Raw genomic sequence first — 20,961 nt, 5'->3', positions numbered from 1 at the left:
ATGGTCCATAAAATTTTAAAAAATCACAAACTAGACATCACTTAATTGAAAATGTGCTTCAAAAGAAACCATTAAAAAAATGAAAAGTCTAGCCAAAAATGGTAAAAAATATTTGCAAAAAATATATCTGATAATGGGATTATATCCAGAGGATGTAAATAAGTCTTATCTTAAAAGTTCTCATCTGGCACAAGAAAGGACACTCAGATCAATGGAACAGAATAGAAAACCCAGAAATGGACCCACAAACGTATGGCCAACTAATCTTTGACAAAGCAGGAAAGAATATCCAATGGAATAAAAACAGTCTCTTCAGCAAGTGGTGCTGGGAAAACTGGACAGCGACATGCATAAAAATGAATCTGAACCACTTTCTTACACCATACACAAAAATAAACTCAAAATGGGTGAAAGACCTAAACATAAGACAGGAAGCCATCAAAATCTTTGAGGAGAAAGCAGGCAAAAACTGCTTTGACCTTGGCCACAGCAACTTCTTACTCAACACATCTCCATCTCCAGATGCAAGGGAAAGAAAAGCAAAATTGAACTACTGGGATCTCATCAAAACAAAAAGCTTCTGCACAGCAAAGGAAACAATCAGCAAAACTAAAAGGCAACCAACAGAATGGGAGAAGATATTTGCAAATGACAACAGATAAAGGGTTAGTATCCAAAATCCATAAAGAACTTATCAAACTCAACACCCAAAAAACAAATAATCCAGTGAAGAAATGGGCAGAAGACATGAATAGACACTTCTCCAAAGAAGACATCCAGATGGCCAACCGACACATGAAAAAATGCTTGACATCACTCTTCATCAGGGAATTACAAATCAAAACCACAATGAAATACCACCTCTCACCTGTCAAAATGGCAAAAATGAACAACTCAGGAAACAACAGATGTTGGTGAGGATGCAGAGAAAGGGGAACCGTTGTGCACTGCTTGTAGGAATGCAAACTGATGCACCCATTCTGGAAAACAGTATGGAGGTTCCTCAAAAACTTAAAAATAGATCTACCGTATGACCCAGCAACTGCACTTCTAGGTATTTATCCAAAGAATACAAAAATGTTGATTTGAAGGGGCACACACCCAATGTTTATAGCAGCACTATCAACAATAGCCAAAGTATGGAGAGAGCCCAAATGTCTATTGACTGAGGAATGGATAAAGAAATTGTGGTATATATATATTTTATATATAAATATACATATTAATATTATATAATAATATTATTATGTAGGTATATATATTATATAATATATACACATATAATATACATAAATATATAATATATGTAATATATACAAATGGAATATTCAAAAAGAATGGAAGCTTGCCATTTGCAACAATGTGGATGGAACTACAGTGTATTATACTAAGCAAAGTAAGTCAGAGAAAGACAAATATATGATTTCACTCATGTGAATTTAAGAAACAAAACAGATAAACATAGTGGAAGGGAAGGAAAAATAAGATAAAAACAGAGAGGGAGGCAAACCATGTGAGAACCTTAAATACAGAAAACAAACTGAGGGTTGTTGGGTTGGGGAAGGGTTAAATGGGTGATGGGCATTAAGGAGTGCACTTGTTGGGATGAACACTGTGTGTTCTATGTAAGTGATGAATCACTAAATTTTACTCCTAGAACCATATTACCCTATATGTTTACTAACTTGGATTTAAATAAAATAAAATAATAAATAATAATAAAATAAACAAAACAAAATAAATAAAACAAAATAAAATATGGTAAAATAAAATAAAATAAAAGTATTTGGTGAATAATCCTTCAATGATACCCTTTATTTAAAAATTGGCTAATCTTATATATCATTCCTTTAGTTGAACTTGAGGGTCACTTACTTGGGCTTAAAAAATCTTTAAGCCACAATGCCTGGATATTCTGATTATAATTGAATTAATCTTTAATTGTGGAAAAATAGTCATCTTTACATATGGATGTATGGGTCTTCCCAGACACAATTTATTCATTGATAATGTTTTTTTAGAGAGAAAGACAGCATGAGCGGAGGAGTGGCAGAGAGAGAGGGAGACACAGAATCCAAGCAGGCTCCAGGCTCTGAGCTGTCAGCACAGAGCCCCACAGGGGCTCAAACCCACACACCGCACGATCATGACCTGAGCTGAAGTCGGATGCTTAACCAACTGAGCCACCCAGGCACCCCTTCCATACAGAATTTAGTAGATGTCTTTATTTACATTACATTATCAGTACACACAAATTATTTATTTTATTTTTAAAAGTGTATTTATTTAGAGAGAAAGAGAGAAAGTGCGTATGTGGGCAGTCGAAGGGCAGAGAGAGCAGGGGAGAGAGATTCTCAGCAGGCTGTGCACTGTCAGTGCTGAGCCCAACGTGGGGCTCAAACTCAGGAACCCTGAGATCATGACATGAGCAGAAATCACTTCTGTAATGCTTAACCGACTGAGCCACCCAGGCGCCCCACATACAAATTATTTTTATATACCGGGTTATTTGTCTTCATGTAATTTTCTTCATGTAGGTCCTCTTCATTTCCTGTTAAAACATATTCCTAGCTTTTTTATAATTTTTCTTCTAATGTAAAATATCACCTTTCATTCCATCTTCTAATTGCTAACTGTTGAAATATAAAGTATTGATATATATTTTTATTTTTGAGGCCTCATTACTATTATGTTAATATACTATTATTTTATATTATATATTTATTATATATTAACAATTAATACATTATATATTAAATATATATTATTAACATGCTATTTTGTTAGTATACAGTGTAAGGTTTCTGAATACAGATTTTAAATCCATCAGCGACTAGCTCTGCGACATTAAGCTAATCATCTAACCTGATTAGTACTTCTGTTTCCTTATTTGTAAAATGGGAATGCTAATAATCATATTTGCTTCATAGTTTTGCTATGAGCTTAAATTATTTTATTAATCTAAAGTAGTTAGAATGCTGTGTAGACATTAGCAACTGTTTTTATTTTCCATTTTCAGAGAGGTTCCAGGCACATCTAATTATCTGTAAATACTTTTAAATGCCCTCATCTTTCCATAGTTACACTTCTTATTTATTTAATTAACATCTTAATCACATTCACATTGGACAGAATTTCCCAGCCAATATTAACTAGTGTCTCTTGTTCCTAATTTAGTGGGATTACCTTTATTGTTTCACAGAAAGTGTGGTGTTATCCATTGACATAAGAACTAATCTTTGTCACATTAGTAAGTATTCTTTCTTTAGTATTGGGTATGGAATGGAATTATCAAATACTTGTTCAGTGTCTACTAATATCATATCGAAATTTGACCTATTATCATGACATATTTGGAGATTTCTTAATATTAAGTCATCCTTGGATTTCTAGGGGAAAGCATTTTGGTAATTTAAATTTTCCAAAAATAAGCATTCCTTTAAGTGAGATTTTCAAATTTAAGTAGCCTAAGGTGACAGTATAGCTCAAGTCAGACACTTGTATTTTGTGGGGCTTTGTTTTGTTTTGCTTTTGTTCTTTACTTTAGGGAAGTTACTTTTAAACTTAGACTCAGTTCCCTACTGTGTAAAATGGTAACTATCTTACAGGATATTTGTGAACATTAAATGAGATATTTCCTAAAGATTTATCACAACACTTGACACAATAAAGAGTAAGTTTTAGTGTTGCAGGATTCCTTACCTCAATACCTGGGATTTGCTTGTCTTGCCACCTAGAGGAATGAAGAGGTGGACACAAAATGAGCAGCAGGCAAAAGTTTATTAGAGTATAAGATCAGAAACTAAGAATAGTATGAAAACTCTCTTTACAGAGAGGGAGCATTCGAATGTGAATACCCCTGACTATAGGCAAGGGACTTTGTTTTATAGGGTTTTGGTTGCTCCCCACTTCCCTCCCCCCTTGTTCCTTCTCAGGTTCTACCCTTATTGGCTTGATAACTCTGGATTGTCCGTTCCTGACTGGCTCGATTCCATTGTGTGAGGAGTCAGACTATGGTCATACTGTCCCTCATATAACATAAGTTTTATGGTTTATTTATTTTAGTTAGGTATTTTGATTGTCAAATTCCTGAGGGGAACCTGAGGGGGAGTAGGTGGTGTCTGTTACATTCTTAAGAGGAACCTTAGGCCTGAAGGAGTTTGCTCATGGTCAAATGTGTTTTTCCCCACCCAGGAACCTCAGGTACTAACCTTTCTCTCTCTATCTTATCTTTTCCTTATATTACTATTATCCATTCAGGTCTCATATCTTCATAATTCCATGTATGCTTAACTTGTATAAAATTAATCTGTTCTTGGGGTGCTTGGGTGGCTCAGTCGGTTAAGCATCCGACTTTGACTCAGGTCATTATCTCACAGTTTGAGTTTGAGCCCCACGACAGGCTCTGTGCTGACAGCCCAGAGCCTGGAGCCTGCTTCGGGTTCTGTGTCTCTCCCTCTCTCTGCTCTTCTCCCACTCATGCTCTGTCTCTCTCTCCTTCAAAAATAAATAAACATTAACAAAAAATTTTTTAGTAAAAAAAATGAACCTGTTCTTTCCAATCAATGATTTCTTGCTTTAAATTCTTCTTCATCTCATATTGTGTTTCATCTATTTTATTTGGGTTTGCAATTTTCAAAAAATAATATTTCTGCCATTATTTTTAGCCTTTTATGTGTAATCCTTACAAATAGTCTTCTGTGTATTTGATATCATTAAGTCTCATTTTCTACACTTCTGTAACTGATACTTTAAGACTAAAGGCAAATGAAATTATTTATTCAATACGTATATTCTGAATTTTTCTGGACTGACTCTGTCATTATAGACTTTGAGATTAAGGGGTGATACTACTGAAATATATAACTTCTGTCCTCATGGAGCTTACACTCTGAAATATATTGACCTTATATATATCTACTAACTATTTTTTGTTTACTCTGCCCAATGATGTATTCTGCATAAGGCAGTTGCTTTATGATGACTATGTATGGAAGTAAGAAAATAAAAAGTTACCTAATTTATATATCCATAATTTGTGTGCATTGATAGTGTAAATACTTTTTATACTTAAGGAGCCTTCATTTAGTCAGATGTAGAAGTTTTGCTGCTCTGCCAACTTTGATGACTTATGTGCAGTGGTTAGAAAAATATTACATCTTACTATAACTACTTGAATGGAATCTTAGTTAGATATTCCTTTCTGTATGAGTGAATATAAACCTCCCAACTTTAAAATAAAGACCATTTCTCTTCAGTGACCCTGGACATTTTGCAAATCTGTATGAACTCAAAAATCTAAAATATTCTCACTAGTCCTACTGAATTAACAAATTAGAATTTAAATTCTGTCTACAAGAACCATCTACTCTAAAGCCCCCACATTGTTACTGAGAGTTAGATATTGCCACCTCCAGTGTCTTTAGAATGAATACATCTAGTCATTATTTTTTTCTGAAGAAATATCAGTTTCCCTATAAAATATAACCTATTACTGTGACTTTTCTTATTTCACACTGAAAAAAAAATGTGTATGTTCTTTAAGAAGGGAAAAGATAATCATGATTGTGTTATTAAAAATATATAGAAAAATGTAGGATTAGGATTTCTAACTTAAATTAAGTGGTTTATTTATATTATATTACAATTCCTTTATGCTCAATCTAGCCTGCCATTTGGCTAAGTTACTAGTATAGGGAATTAAGTTAGGTAATTCAAAATGACATTACTCTCAAGCACATGGACTTACAGGGTGACATTTCACAATGACAGAATCTCATTTTATAAATTTGTTGTGTAGGTGGCTTTCCAGGGATATTTTTCTCATTGCTTCTAAAAATCAAGGTGAGAAGAAGGTCGAATTTCCCACTTCTTATTTTTCAATATTACCTTGTCAAATTAATTAAGTATAACAGATCTGTAATTGCTTAGCAACTAAGCCTAATGGGATTTCTCTCTCCTTTACTTCTTTTCATTTCTGCATCCATGCTTTGTTCTCTCCTCTTCTTAATCTGTTCTTATTTTACTCTTAGGATGACTTTTACTAAAGTATAATGCTTTATTTTTCTTGCATTTGTTTTAAATTATATGTAAGATTTTGATATTCAGTTCATGAAGTCTCATGACTATCCACATTTCTCACCATCAACAGATGAAACATTTTAGAATAAATTATAGACAAATTGATATCCAAATAATCAAGCTATTTTATCTAAAACATCATTATCGGACCTGACGGAAGATGGCGGCGTAAGGAGGACGCTGGGCTCACCGTGCATCCTGCTGATCACTTAGATTCCACCTACACCTGCCTAACTAACCCAGAAAACCACCAGAAGACTAGCAGAATGGAGTCTCCGGAGCCAAGGGCAGATGAGAGGCCCACGGAAGAGGGTAGGAAAGGCGGAGAGGCGGTGTGCACTGCAGGGACTGCAGGGAGGGAGCCGGGCGGAGGGGCAGCCTGCCGGCCAAGCAGAGCTCCCGAGTCTGGCTGGCAAAAACGGAGGGGCCAGACGGAGTATGTTCCGACAGCAAGTGGGACTTAGCCTCTGGGAGGTCATAAGTTAACAGCTCTGCTCAGAAAGCAGGAAGGCTGGAGGACAAATGGAGGGAGAGTTGCTGAGCCCCCGGACGACAGAGGTCAGTTTGTTGGGGAACAAAGGAACTCACCAGCGCCATCTCCCATGCCCATCCCCCAGCCAAAATCCCAAAGGGAACCAGTTCCTGTCAGGGAACTTGCTTGCTCCACGAAGACACCCAACACTGTGCTTCTGCAGAGCCAAACCTCCGGCAGCGGGTCTGACTCACTCTCGCTGCCACAGGGCCCCTCCTGAAGTGGATCACCTAAGGAGAAGCAAGCTAAGCCTGCCCCTCCTACCCCCGTGCACCTTGCCTACCCACCCCAGCTAATACGCCAGATGCCCAGCACCGCAAGCCTGGCAGTGTGCAAGTAGCCCAGACGGGCCACGCCACCCCACAGTGAATCCCGCCCCTAGGAGAGGGGAAGAGAAGTCACACACCAGTCTGACTGTGGCCCCAGCATTGGGCTGGGGGCAGACATCAGGTCTGACTTCGGCCCGCCCACCAACTCCAGTTATACACCACAACATGGGGGAAGTGCCCTGCAGGTCCCCACCACTCCAGGGACTATGCAAAATGACCAAACGGAAGAATTCCCCTCAAAAAAGTCTCCAGGAAATAACAACAGCCAATGAACTGATCAAAAAGGATTTACAACATTTATTTATTTTTGGGACAGAGAGAGACCGAGCATGAACGGGGGAGGGGCAGAGAGAGAGGGAGACACAGAATCGGAAACAGGCTCCAGGCTCTGAGCCATCAGCCCAGAGCCCAACGCGGGGCTCGAACTCACGGGCCGCGAGATCGTGACCTGGCTGAAGTCGGACGCTTAACCGACTGCGCCACCCAGGCGCCCCTGATCAAAAAGGATTTAAATAATATAACAGAAAGTGAATTTAGGATAATAGTCATAAAATTAATCGCTGGGCTTGAAAACAGTATAGAGGACAGCAGAGAATCTCTTGCTACAGAGATCAAGGGACTCAGGAACAGCCAGGAGGAGCTGAAAAACGCTTTAAACGAAAGGCAAAATAAAATCAAAACGACGACGGCTCGGATTGAAGAGGCAGAGGAGAGAATACGTGAACTAGAAGATAAAGTTATGGAAAAAGAGGAAGCTGAGAAAAAGAGAGAAAAAAAAATCCTGGAGTATGAGGGGAAAATTAGAGAACTAAGTGATACACTAAAAAGAAATAATATACGCATAATTGGTATCCCAGAGGAGGAAGAGAGAGGGAAAGGTGCTGAAGGGGTACTTGAAGAAATCATAGCTGAGAACTTCCCTGAACTGGGGAAGGAAAAAGGCATTGAAATCCAAGAGGCACAGAGAACTCCCTTCAGACTTAACTTGAATCGATCTTCTGCACGACATATCATAGTGAAACTGGCAAAATACGAGGATAAAGAGAAAATTCTGAAAGCAGCAAGGGATAAAAGTGCCCTAACATATAAAGGGAGACCTATAAGACTCGTGACTGATCTCTCTTTTGAAACTTGGCAGGCCAGAAAGGATTGGCACGAGATATACAATGTGCTGAACAGAAAAAATATGCAGCCAAGAATCCTTTATCCAGCAAGTCTGTCATTTAGAATAGAAGGAGAGATAAAGGTCTTCCCAAATAAACAAAAACTGAAGGAATTTGTCACCACTAAACCAGCCCTACAAGAGATCCTAAGGGGGAATCCTGTGAGACAAAATACCAGAGACATCGCTACAAGCATAAAACATACAGACATCACAACGATTCTAAACCCGTATCTTTCTATAATAACACTGAATGTAAATGGATTAAATGCGCCAACCAAAAGACATAGGGTATCAGAATGGATAAAAAAACAAGACCCATCTATCTGCTGTCTACAAGAGACTCATTTTAGATCGGAGGACACCTTTAGATTGAGAGTGAGTCAGAGTTAGATTTAGATTGAGAGTGAGGGGATGGAGAACTATTTATCATGCGACTGGAAGCCAAAAGAAAGCTGAAGTAGCCATACTTATATCAGACACACTAGACTTTAAATTAAAGGCTGTAACAAGAGATGAAGAAGGGCATTATATAATAATTACAGGGTCTATCCATCAGGAAGAGCTAACAATTATAAATGTCTATGCACCGAATACCGGAGCCCCCTAATATATATAATAATTACTCATAAACATAAGCAACCTTATTGATAAGAATGTGGTAATTGCAGGGGACTTTAACACTCCACTTACAGAAATGGATAGATCATCTAGACACACGGTCAATAAAGAAACAAGGGCCCTGAATGACACATTGGATCAGATGGACTTGGCAGATATATTTAGAACTCTGCATCCCAAAGCAACAGAATATACTTTCTTCTCAAGTGCACATGGAACATTCTCCAAGATAGATCACACACTGGGTCACAAAACAGCCCTTTTAAGTATAAAAGAATTGATATCATACCATGCACACTTTCAGACCACAATGCTATGAAACTTGAAATCAACCACAGGAAAAAGTCTGGAAAACCTCCAAAAGCATGGAGATTAACGAATACCCTACTAAAGAATGAATGGGTCAACTAGGCAATTAGAGAAGAAATTTAAAAATATATGGAAACAAATTAAAATGAAAATACAACAATCCAAACGCTTTGGGATGCAGTGAAGGCAGTCCTGAGAGGAAAATACATTGCAATCCAGGCCTATCTCAAGAAACAAGAAAAATCCCAAATACAAAATCTAACAGCACACCTAAAGGAACTAGAAGCAGAACAGCAAAGGCAGCCTAAACCCAGCAGAAGAAGAGAAATAATAAAGATCAGAGCAGAAATAAACAATATAGAATCTAAAAAAACTGTAGAGCAGATCAACGAAACCAAGAGTTGGTTTTTTGAAAAAATAAACAAAATTGAAAAACCTCTAGCCAGGCTTCTCAAAAAGAAAAGGGAGATGACCCAAATAGATAAAATCATGAATGAAAATGGAATTATTACAACCAATCCCTCAGAGATACAAACAATTATCAGGGAATACTATGAAAAATTATATGCCAACAAATTGGACAACCTGGAAGAAATGGACAAATTCCTGAACACCCACACTCTTCCAAAACTCAATCAGGAGGAAATAGAAAGCTTGAACAGACCCATAACCAGCGAAGAAATTGAATCGGTTATCAAAAATCTCCCAACAAATAAGAGTCCAGGACCAGATGGCTTCCCAGGGGAGTTCTACCAGACGTTTAAAGCAGAGATAATACCTATCCTTCTCAAGCTATTCCAAGAAATAGAAAGGGAAGGAAAAACTTCCAGACTCATTCTATGAAGCCAGTATTACTTTGATTCCTAAACCAGACAGAGACCCAGTAAAAAAAGAGAACTACAGGCCAATATCCCTGATGAATATGGATGCAAAAATTCTCAATAAGATACTAGCAAATCGAATTCAACAGCATATAAAAAGAATTATTCACCATGATCAAGTGGGATTCATTCCTGGGATGCAGGGCTGGTTCAACATTCGCAAATCAATCAACGTGATACATCACATTAATAAAGAAAGGATAAGAACCATACGATCCTGTCAATAGATGCAGAAAAAGCATTTGACAAAATACAGCATACTTTATTAATAAAAACCTTGAGAAAGTCGGGATAGAAGGAACATACTTAAAGATCATAAAAGCCATTTATGAAAAGCCCACAGCTAACATCATCCTCAATGGGGAAAAACTGAGAGCTTTTTCCCTGAGATCAGGAACACGACAGGGATGCCCACTCTCACTGCTGTTGTTTAACATAGTGCTGGAAGTTCTAGCATCAGCAATCAGACAACAAAAGGAAATCAAAGGCATCAAAATTGGCAAAGATGAAGTCAAGCTTTCGCTTTTTGCAGATGACATGATATTATACATGGAAAATCCGATAGACTCCACCAAAAGTCTGCTAGAACTGATACAGGAATTCAGCAAAGTTGCAGGATACAAAATCAATGTACAGAAATCAGTTGCATTCTTATACACTAACAATGAAGCAACAGAAAGACAAATAAAGAAACTGATCCCATTCACAATTGCACCAAGAAGCATAAAATACCTAGGAATAAATCTAACCAAAGATGTAAAAGATCTGTATGCTGAAAACTATAGAACAGCTTATGAAGGTAATTGAAGAAGATTTAAAGAAATGGAAAGACATTCCCTGCTCATGGATTGGAAGAATAAATATTGTCAAAATGTCAATACTACCCAAAGCTATCTACACATTCAATGCAATCCCAATCAAAATTGCACCAGCATTCTTCTCAAAGCTAGAACAAGCAATTCTAACATTCATATGGAACCACAAAAGGCCCCGAATAGCCAAAGGAATTTTGAAGAAGAAGACCAAAGCAGGAGGCATCACAATCCCCGACTTTAGCCTCTACTACAAAGCTGTCCTCATCAAGACAGCATGGTATTGGCACCAAAACAGACACATTGACCAATGGAATAGAATAGAAACCACAGAATTAGACCCACAAATGTATGGCCAACTAATCTTTTACAAAGCAGGAAAGAACATCCAATGGAAAAAAGACAGTCTCTTTAACAAATTTTGCTGGGAGAACTGGACAGCAACATGCAGAAGGTTGAAACTAGACCACTTTCTCACACCATTCACAAAAATAAACTCAAAATGGATAAAGGACCTGAATGTGAGACAGGAAACCATCAAAACCCTAGAGGAGAAAGCAGGAAAAGACCTCTCTGACCTCAGCCGTAGCAATCTCTTACTCGACACATCCCCAAAGGCAAGGGAATTAAAAGCAAAAATGAATTACTGGGACCTTATGAAGATAAAAAGCTTCTGCACAGCAAAGGAAACAGCCAACAAAACTAAAAGGCAACCAATGGAATGGGAAAAGATATTTGCAAATGACATATCGGACAACAGGCTAGTATCCAAAATCTATAAAGAGCTCACCAAACTCCACACCCGAAAAACAAATAACCCAGTGAAGAAATGGGCAGAAAACATGAATAGACACTTCTCTAAAGAAGACATCCGGATGGCCAACAGGCACATGAAAAGATGTTCAGCGTCGCTCCTTATCAGGGAAATACAAATCAAAACCACACTCAGGTATCACCTCACGCCAGTCAGAGTGGCCAAAATGAACAAATCAGGAGACTATAGATGCTGGAGAGGATGTGGAGAAACGGGAACCCTCTTGCACTGGTGGTGGGGATGCAAACTGGTGCAGCCACTCTGGAAAACAGTGTGGAGGTTCCTCAGAAAATTAAAAATAGACCTACCCTATGACCCAGCAATAGCACTGCTAGGAATTTACCCAAGGAATACAGGAGTACTGATGCATAGGGGCACTTGTACCCCAATGTTTATAGCAGCACTCTCAACAATAGCCAAAGTATGGAAAGAGCCTAAATGTCCATCAACTGATGAATGGATAAAGAAATTGTGGTTTATATACACAATGGAGATGAGAAAGAATGAAATATGGCCCTTTGTAGCAATGTGGATGGAACTGGAGAGTGTGATGCTAAGTGAAATAAGCCATACAGAGAAAGACAGATACCATATGTTTTCACTCTTATGTGGATCTTGGGAAACTTAACAGAAACCCATGGGGGAGGGGAAGGAAAAAAAAAAAAAAAAGAGGTTAGAGTGGGAGAGAGCCAAAGCATAAGACACTCTTAAAAACTGAGAACAAACCGAGGGTTGATGGGGGGTGGGAGGGAGGGGAGGGTGGGGGATGGGTATTGAGGAGGGCACCTTTTGGGATGAGCACTGGGTGTTGTATGGAAACCAATTTGACAATAAATTTCATATATTGAAAAAATAAATAAATAAATAAAACATCATTATCTTTCAGTTATGGGCTGAATGTGTGCGTCTTCCCAACATAAATGTGTTGAAATCTTAACCCCTAATGTGATGGTATTAGGATATGTTTTTTTGGAGGTGATTACAACATAGAGATGGAGACGTCATGAATGGGATTAGTGTCCTTATAAAAGATGCTCTGGAGACCTCCCTCTCTCCTGCTGTGTCAGGACACAGTGAGAAGATGCTGTCTATGAACCGTGAAGTAGGACCTCACCAGACACTGACTCTTCTGGTAGCTTGATCTTGGACTTTCAGGCCTCTTGAACTTCCACCCAGTCTATGGTAGTTTGTTATAGCTGCCCATACAGACCAAGATAGTATATGTATGTATGTGTGTATGTATGTACACATATATACATTACGATAAAAATATTTTTATATTGGTTTATAACTTCCAACGTAATTGCACATATATATTTTATTTATACCTGTTAATAGTAAGACTACCTAGTAGTCTTTTACTAAGACAGGTGTCATTGGTGCTTTCTTTCATACTAAAAAATTAATTCTCAAAGAAGTTGTGTGTCATGTCAAAGTCCACAGAGCTAGAACACAGGCTGTCTGTTTCCAAGTCTAGTGCCTTTTCCCAAGCTGTAGTATGTTTCCTTATGGTGTAGTGAATATTCATAGGTATGAGAAAGCTAGGTGAAGTAATATTTAAGTGTTTTCTTTCTTATAGAACTATTCAGAGATGTGTTATGTGAATAGACTTTCTAAATCTTCAAGAGGAAAAATGTGTTATACAGCATTTCCCATGTTTATCCAATCCCAGAAATTTTTTTTTCCTGTGACACATCTATTAACATATCCCATAAGAGTGTTTTCTAGATCATAGTTTAATAAACACTGCATGAGGCCAACACTGTCTCCATAATGCCTTATAGGTGTGTGGTACTTAATTTGCAAAGAAGTTTCATACCAATTTTTATCTTTTAAAAAGTTTTATACTCACTACAAACTTATAACAAAGAAAGAGATAACATAGTTGGGACATGTTAGGGATATTTTTTTCTCAACATCAGCTGGCCATTTCTTCCATAATTATTTGAAATAGTAATTTTCCCATAAACTGCAATGTGGAATGTCAAAAACAATGAACAATATGTATCCCCATCAGCATTCTTCATTTCTGATTGTAATTATTATTAGTTAGGTGTAGTAATAACAATAAAAAATCATGTTACATAATTGTAGTAGATAAAACTGTACAACATTCTTTCATGAATTAAACTAAACTTTTGAGGTTCAGACAACTCCATTAGGTTCTATGGTCTCATTTTTTTCTCAAAGATCTTGTGAGAAATGTCCTTTATATCTCATGTGTTCTGTTTTTATTTTTTTATATTATTATTGAGGTATAATTGATATAAACTGCATGTAATTAAAATTTAGTGGATTTTGACATAGGAATACACTCATGGAGCCATCACCACAATCAAGATTATAAACATATCCATCACCCCTAAAAGTTTCCACTTATTCCTTTGTTATTCCTCCCTCCAGCCACACCCCCACCTTCTGTCTCTAGGTCTCCAGGTACACTGGTCTACTTTCTGTCAACATACATTAGTTCATCTTTCTAGAATTTTATGTAAATGGAATCATATTCTTCTTGGTCTGGTTACTTTTGCTCCACATAATTATTTTGATATTCGTCCATATTGTTATGTATATAAATAGCTCATTCCCTTTTATTACTGAGTAGTATTCTATACATTCACCTCTTCATGGACATTTGGGTTGTGTCCAGTTTGGGGCTATTACAAAGAAAACAACTATAAGCATTTATCCACAAGTGTTTGGTGCAGACATACACCTTAATTTCTCTAGGCTAATTACCTAGGAGTGGAATAATTGATTCATACAGCAGGGGTTTGCTTAACATTATAAGAAACTATAAAGCTGTTGTCCAAAGAGGCTTTACTAATTTATACTCCCACTAGAAACATTTCAGTTCCTCTGCGTCCTTGTCAACACTTGGTATAGTAGTGTTTTTAATTTTAGCCATTCTAATAGGTCTTTAATAATACCTAATTGTGGTTTAATTTGTACTTTCCTAATGACTAATTCCTATGCTTATTTTCCATCTGTATATCTGCTTTAGAGATATATCTGTTCAAATTATTTGTCCTTTTTTCAGTTTATTTATTTTGAGAGAGAGAGAGTGTGAGCAGGGGAGGAGCAGAGAGAGGGAGAGAGAGAATCTTAAGCAGGCTTCGTGCTATCAGCACAGAGCCCGACATGGGGCTCGAAACCACGAAACATTAGATCATGACCTGAACTGAAATCAAGAGTCAGGCGCTTAACCAACTGAACCACCCAGGAGCCCCTATTTGTTCCTTTTTAATCGGGTTTTGTCTTCTTATTATTTGGTCACAATAGTTGTTTATATATTCTAGATACAAGTCGTTTTTTTAGGATTGGGATTTGTATCCCAATCTATGGCTTGATTTTTCATTGCTTAATAGTGTCCTTTGAAGAGCAAGAATTTTTAGTTATGAAGTTAATTTTATTGACTTTTTCTGGTACTCCTACTTGTATGTTATAACTAATAAGCCCAAGATTACTAAGATATTCTCCTGTCTACCTCTAGAAATTTTATAGTTTTAGCTCTTAAAGTTAGGCCTAAAATCCAATTTGAGTTAATTTTTTTTTCACTTTTTTCAAGTTGAGTTAATTTTAGTACTGAGTGTGAGATAAGGGCCTCAGTTCCTTTTTCTCTTTCTTTCTCTTTCTTTCTTTTCTTTCTTTCTTTCTTTCTTTCTCCTTTTTTCATATCGCTATCAAATTTTCCAGTAATATTTGTTGAAAATAATTTAAAGTCTACTTAAGCTATCTTAACAATTTTGTCAAGAATCAAACTGAGCCTCTATGTGTAGGTGTATTTCTGGATTTGATATTCTTTTTTATTGATCTATTTGTCTGTCTATGCCAATACAATACTGTCTTGGTTATTGTAGCTTTATAGGAAATTCTAAAATCAAATAGTGTACATCCTCAAAATTTGTTCTTTTTTTTCCCCAAGGTGTTTTGTTTATTTTAGGACTTTGAATTTCCATATGAATTTTAGAATCCACTTGTCAATTTCTAAAAATGTCTGTTGGTATTTTGATTGAGATTGTGCTGAATCTGTAGATCAAATTGGGGAGAATTAATATTTTAACAATATTTGAGTCTTCTAATCCATAAAATCATATTTTTATATATTTATTTAGGTCTTTTAAATATCTCTGAAAAATGCTTTTTAGTTTTTAATGTACAGTTCTTGCACATACTTTGTCAACTTTATTACTAAGTATGACTAAATTTATTACTATTATAATTGTGTTTTTGTTTCAATTTATGGTTTTTCATAGAATTATATAAAATATAAATTATTTTTTGTTGTTGATCTTGAATCAGTTGTGCTTAACTTTTTTGTGACGTTTTGCATCTTTTTTTGAAGACTACAGGATTTTATACATAGATGAACCTATTGTGTGACCATAAAGAGTTTTACTTCTTCCTTTCCAATATGGATGCATTTATTTCTTTGTCATACCCTACTGCATTGATAGAACTTCCAGTACAATGTTAAGTGAAGTAGTAGAAGTGAACATTCTTTCTTTGTTATCTGATCTTATGAGAAAAGCATTTAGTCTTTCACAATTAAGTGTGATGTTAGCTGTAGGTTTTTTGCCAAAGTACATGATAAAGTTAAGGAAGTTCCATTTTATTCCAGTTTACTGAGAGTTTCTGTCATGAATGGATGATAGTTTTTGTCAAAAACTTTCTGCATCTCTTGAGATTACCATACTTTTTTTATTTTAAATTTCTTAATTTACATTGATTTTTAAATCTTAAATTAACCTTACATTTATACATTCTCCCTTATATGTATTTCTGGATATGATTTAGTAAAATTTTGTTAATTTTATTTTGTGTCAATGTTGATGAGAAATGTTGTTCTGTGATTTTCTTTTCCTATAATGTGTATAGTTTTTGGTGTCAAAGGTAATGCTGACTTCCAGGAATGAGTTTGGAAATGCTTCCTCTTCAATCTTCTAGAAAAATCTGTGAAAAATTGCTATTATTTATTCCTTAAATGTTTGGCAGAGTTACTAATGTTGCTATTTCATCCAGGAGTTTTTCAGTTGTTTGGAAATTAAATAACACATGTCTAAATAACCCATGGGTCAAAGAAGAAGTAAAAAAAATAAATAAAAATCAGTTTTTATTAAAGTAATTAAAATCAGTTTTTATTAAAATAAATAAAATCAAATTTTATTCAAATGGAAATGAAAATACCACATATATAATTTTATAGGATACAACTAAAGAAGTAACTTAAAGAAAATGTGTAGCACTAAATTCTTATATTAGAAATAAAGGAAGGTCTCAAATCACCAGCCTTCAATTCTGCCTTGAGAAACTAGAGAGGAACAAATTAATTAAATAGTACAACATATTCCATTATGTCCTTCACCCAGATTCCCCAAATGTTAATGCTTTTAACATACTTGCTTAGCTATTGGTTCTTTCCCCTCTCCTTCTCACTGTAACATTTCAGAGTAAATTGAATACATGATGTCACTTTACCTTTAAAGACTTCAGAGGTAATTCCATCCTCTCAAAAAAAAGGGGGGGCATTATCTTACATAACTACAGCACAATTATTAAAATCTGGAAATTAATGCTCACCTTGTTCAGGTTATTACTGTCATTCTAATGTCCAGGACCCACTCAAAAATTACTCATTACATGTAGGGAGCAACATGGTGGAGAAGTAGGGGGACCTGAAGTTCCCTCATCCTTCAAACACAGCAGTGTTGAGGGCAAAGGACTTTGAATTCCAAGAGTCCCGGCTGCAGAGTGACAGAGGCCCAGGAGCCCACAGGGACAATCTGGCAGACCATAGGTGTGTGATTGTGAACTGGGCTAGAGAAAACCGACAGTCTAGGCATGGAGAGGAAGGATCCCCTTCTGCGGAGAGACAAAGAGAAGAGAAAGAGAGACTGTGGAAGTGTAGGACTGTATTTGGATGAGAGAAAAACCATGGACCGGGAACGGAGAAAGATCCAATCTCTAACTTTGGGGCTTTCTCCAGGCTGGGGCGGGGGACTGTGTTTGTGCACCTGTGGAGGAGGGGAGCCAGCCCCAGGCTTGGTAACTAGTTAAGAGGCACAGTCTGCAGTGGGAGAAAGCAATCCCCTCCTTCGAGGGCTGTGGGAAGAAGGTATATAACCATTCAAAGGACAAAGGACCCTGCCAGCCAGAGGCCATTTATGGGGGAGGGGATGGGCAGAGTGGCATTTCCCCAGAACTGGTGCACACAGAACGGAACCCTTTAAGACACAAGCGTTTAAATCCTAGCTGAGCTCCAGAGAGGTGCAGGAGTCAGCAGAGAGGGACAAACTGCCTTGCTCGTGCCCAGAAGGCACTGTGAGGAGGCCCCCCCCCATCAATGGGGTGGAGTGGTACTTCCCCGGAACCAGGGGCAGGGAGTGGGGCCCTTTAGAAACTCTGGGTTTGAATCCCAGACAAGCCCCAAGGAGGTATGGGAGACTGTGGAGTGGGAAATAAAAAAAAAAAAAAAAAGCCTGCTCATGCCTACACAGCACGGTGAGGACTGCCTGAACAGAGTGGTTTGGGACAGTCAGGGGAGGAGAGACTGGAGTGTCGCCATTTTTCTCCCCATCACCAACAAGGTAGGGCTTCAGGGAAAGGATAGCCAGTCCACAGTGGAGGCAAGACCCACAGTGGAGGCAGGACTCTCCTACACCAAGCCACGCCCATCCACACTGGGTAACTGGGTATCTACTGGAGCAGGATAGATTCTGAGGAACCAGGTGGCCCCTCCTCCAGATTAGTGCTGCCACCAGTTCCAGGCACCCAGTGTTTTTGCATTTTCTGATTTAATTCTTGGGCAATTCTTATTATATATATATATATATTATATATATATATATATATTATATATATATATTATATATATATATAAAATACATATATATAAAAAGAATATATATATATTCTTCCTTTTCTCCTAATTTCTTCCCTCCTCTAGTCTGCTTATTCTGGTTGCTGTTTTATTTAAGCAGACATATTTAATCTATTCTCTTTATACCTGTTCTATATCTCCTTTATTTTCCTCTCTGTCTCTGGATTAAGACATATAGTTTCTTTTTTTTTTGTGTGTGCCTTATTAATTTTATTTATTTATTTATTTATTTTTTCTGAAATTTATTGACAAATTGGTTTCCATACAACACCCAGTGCTCATCCCAAAAGGTGCCCTCCTCAATACCCATCACCCACCCTCTCCTCCCTCCCACCCCGCATCAACCCTCAGTTTGTTCTCAGTTTTTAACAGTCTCTTATGCTTTGGCTCTCTCCCATTCTAACCTCTTTTTTTTTTTTTTCCTTCCCCTCCCCCATGGGTTCCTGTTAAGTTTCTCAGGATCCACATAAGAGTGAGACCATATGGTATCTGTCTTTCTCTGTATGGCTTATTTCACTTAGCATCACACTCTCCAGTTCCATCCACGTTGCTACAAAAGGCCATATTTCATTTTTTCTCATTGCCATGTAATATTCCATTGTGTATATAAACCACAATTTCTTTATCCATTCATCAGTTGATGGACATTTAGGCTCTTTCCATAATTTGGCTATTGTTGAGAGTGCTGCTATGAACATTGGTGTACAAGTGGCCCTATGCATCAGTGCTCCTGTATCCCTTGGATAAATTCCTAGCAGTGCTATTGCTGGGTCATAGGGTAGGTCTATTTTTAATTTTCTGAGGAACCTCCACACTGCTTTCCAGAGCGGCTGCACCAATTTGCATTCCCACCAACAGTACAACAGGGTTCCCGTTTCTCCACATCCTCTCCAGCATCTATAGTCTCCTGATTTGTTCATTTTGGCCACTCTGACTGGCGTGAGGTGATACCTGAGTGTGGTTTTGATTTGTATTTCCCTGATAAGGAGCGACGCTGAACATCTTTTCATGTGCCTGTTGGCCATCCGGATGTCTTCTTTAGAGAAGTGTCTATTCATGTTTTCTGCCCATTTCTTCACTGGGTTATTTGTTTTTCGGGTGTGGAGTTTGGTGAGCTCTTTATAGATTTTGGATACTAGCCCTTTGTCCGATATGTCATTTGCGAATATCTTTTCCCATTCCGTTGGTTGCCTTTTAGTTTTGTTGGTTGTTTCCTTTGCTGTGCAGAAGCTTTTTATCTTCATAAGGTCCCAGTAATTCACTTTTGCTTTTAATTCCCTTGCCTTTGGGGATGTGTCGAGTAAGAGATTGCTACGGCTGAGGTCAGAGAGGTCTTTTCCTGCTTTCTCCTCTAAGGTTTTGATGGTTTCCTGTCTCACATTTAGGTCCTTTATCCATTTTGAGTTTATTTTTGTGAATGGTGTGAGAAAGTGGTCTAGTTTCAACCTTCTGCATGTTGCTGTCCAGTTCTCCCAGCACCATTTGTTAAAGAGGCTGTCTTTTTTCCATTGGATGTTCTTTCCTGCTTTGTCAAAGATGAGTTGGCCATACGTTTGTGGGTCTAGTTCTGGGGTTTCTATTCTATTCCATTGGTCTATGTGTCTGTTTTGGTGCCAATACCATGCTGTCTTGATGATGACAGCTTTGTAGTAGAGGCTGAAGTCTGGGATTGTGATGCCTCCTGCTTTGGTCTTCTTCTTCAAAATTCCTTTGGCTATTCGGGGCCTTTTGTGGTTCCATATGAATTTTAGGATTGCTTGTTCTAGTTTCGAGAAGAATGCTGGTGCAATTTTGATTGGGATTGCATTGAATGTGTAGATAGCTTTGGGTAGTATTGACATTTTGACAATATTTATTTTTCCAATCCATGAGCAGGGAATGTCTTTCCATTTCTTTAAATCTTCTTCAATTTCCTTCAGAAGCTTTCTATAGTTTTCAGCATACAGATTCTTTACATCTTTGGTTAGATTTATTCCTAGGTATTTTATGCTTCTTGGTGCAATTGTGAATGGGATCAGTTTCTTTATTTGTCTTTCTGTTGCTTCATTGTTAGTGTATAAGAATGCAACTGATTTCTGTACATTGATTTTGTATCCTGCAACTTTGCTGAATTCCTGTATCAGTTCTAGCAGACTTTTGGTGGAGTCTATCGGATTTTCCATGTATAATATCATGTCATCTGCAAAAAGCGAAAGCTTGACTTCATCTTTGAAGACATATAGTTTCCATGTCTGGTCAATTTTCTTTTCTTTTCTTTTTTCCCCCACCCTTGTCATTTTTTCTTTGTATGGGAGAAGGCCTCTTCCACCAACACTGACTCCCCCCTCCCCACCACCGTTGTTTTGTTGTTGTTGTTGTTGTTGTTGTTGTTGATGTTTTTGGGTTTTTTTATTTGTTTCTTTTTGTGTTTTTCCCCCCAGGGCTACTTTAATGAATAAATCAAAGCACACCTGGTGGAGAGTCCAAAACATCACTGTGAATATGGAGGTAAAGCAGACAGAATCACAGTAACAGAGAGCAAGTAACACACTCCAAAAAAC

The sequence above is a fragment of the Prionailurus bengalensis genome, chromosome X (genome assembly GCF_016509475.1).
Source record: "Prionailurus bengalensis isolate Pbe53 chromosome X, Fcat_Pben_1.1_paternal_pri, whole genome shotgun sequence".
Taxonomy (NCBI): Eukaryota; Metazoa; Chordata; class Mammalia; order Carnivora; family Felidae; genus Prionailurus; species Prionailurus bengalensis.
This window is presented reverse-complemented; position numbering follows the sequence as displayed.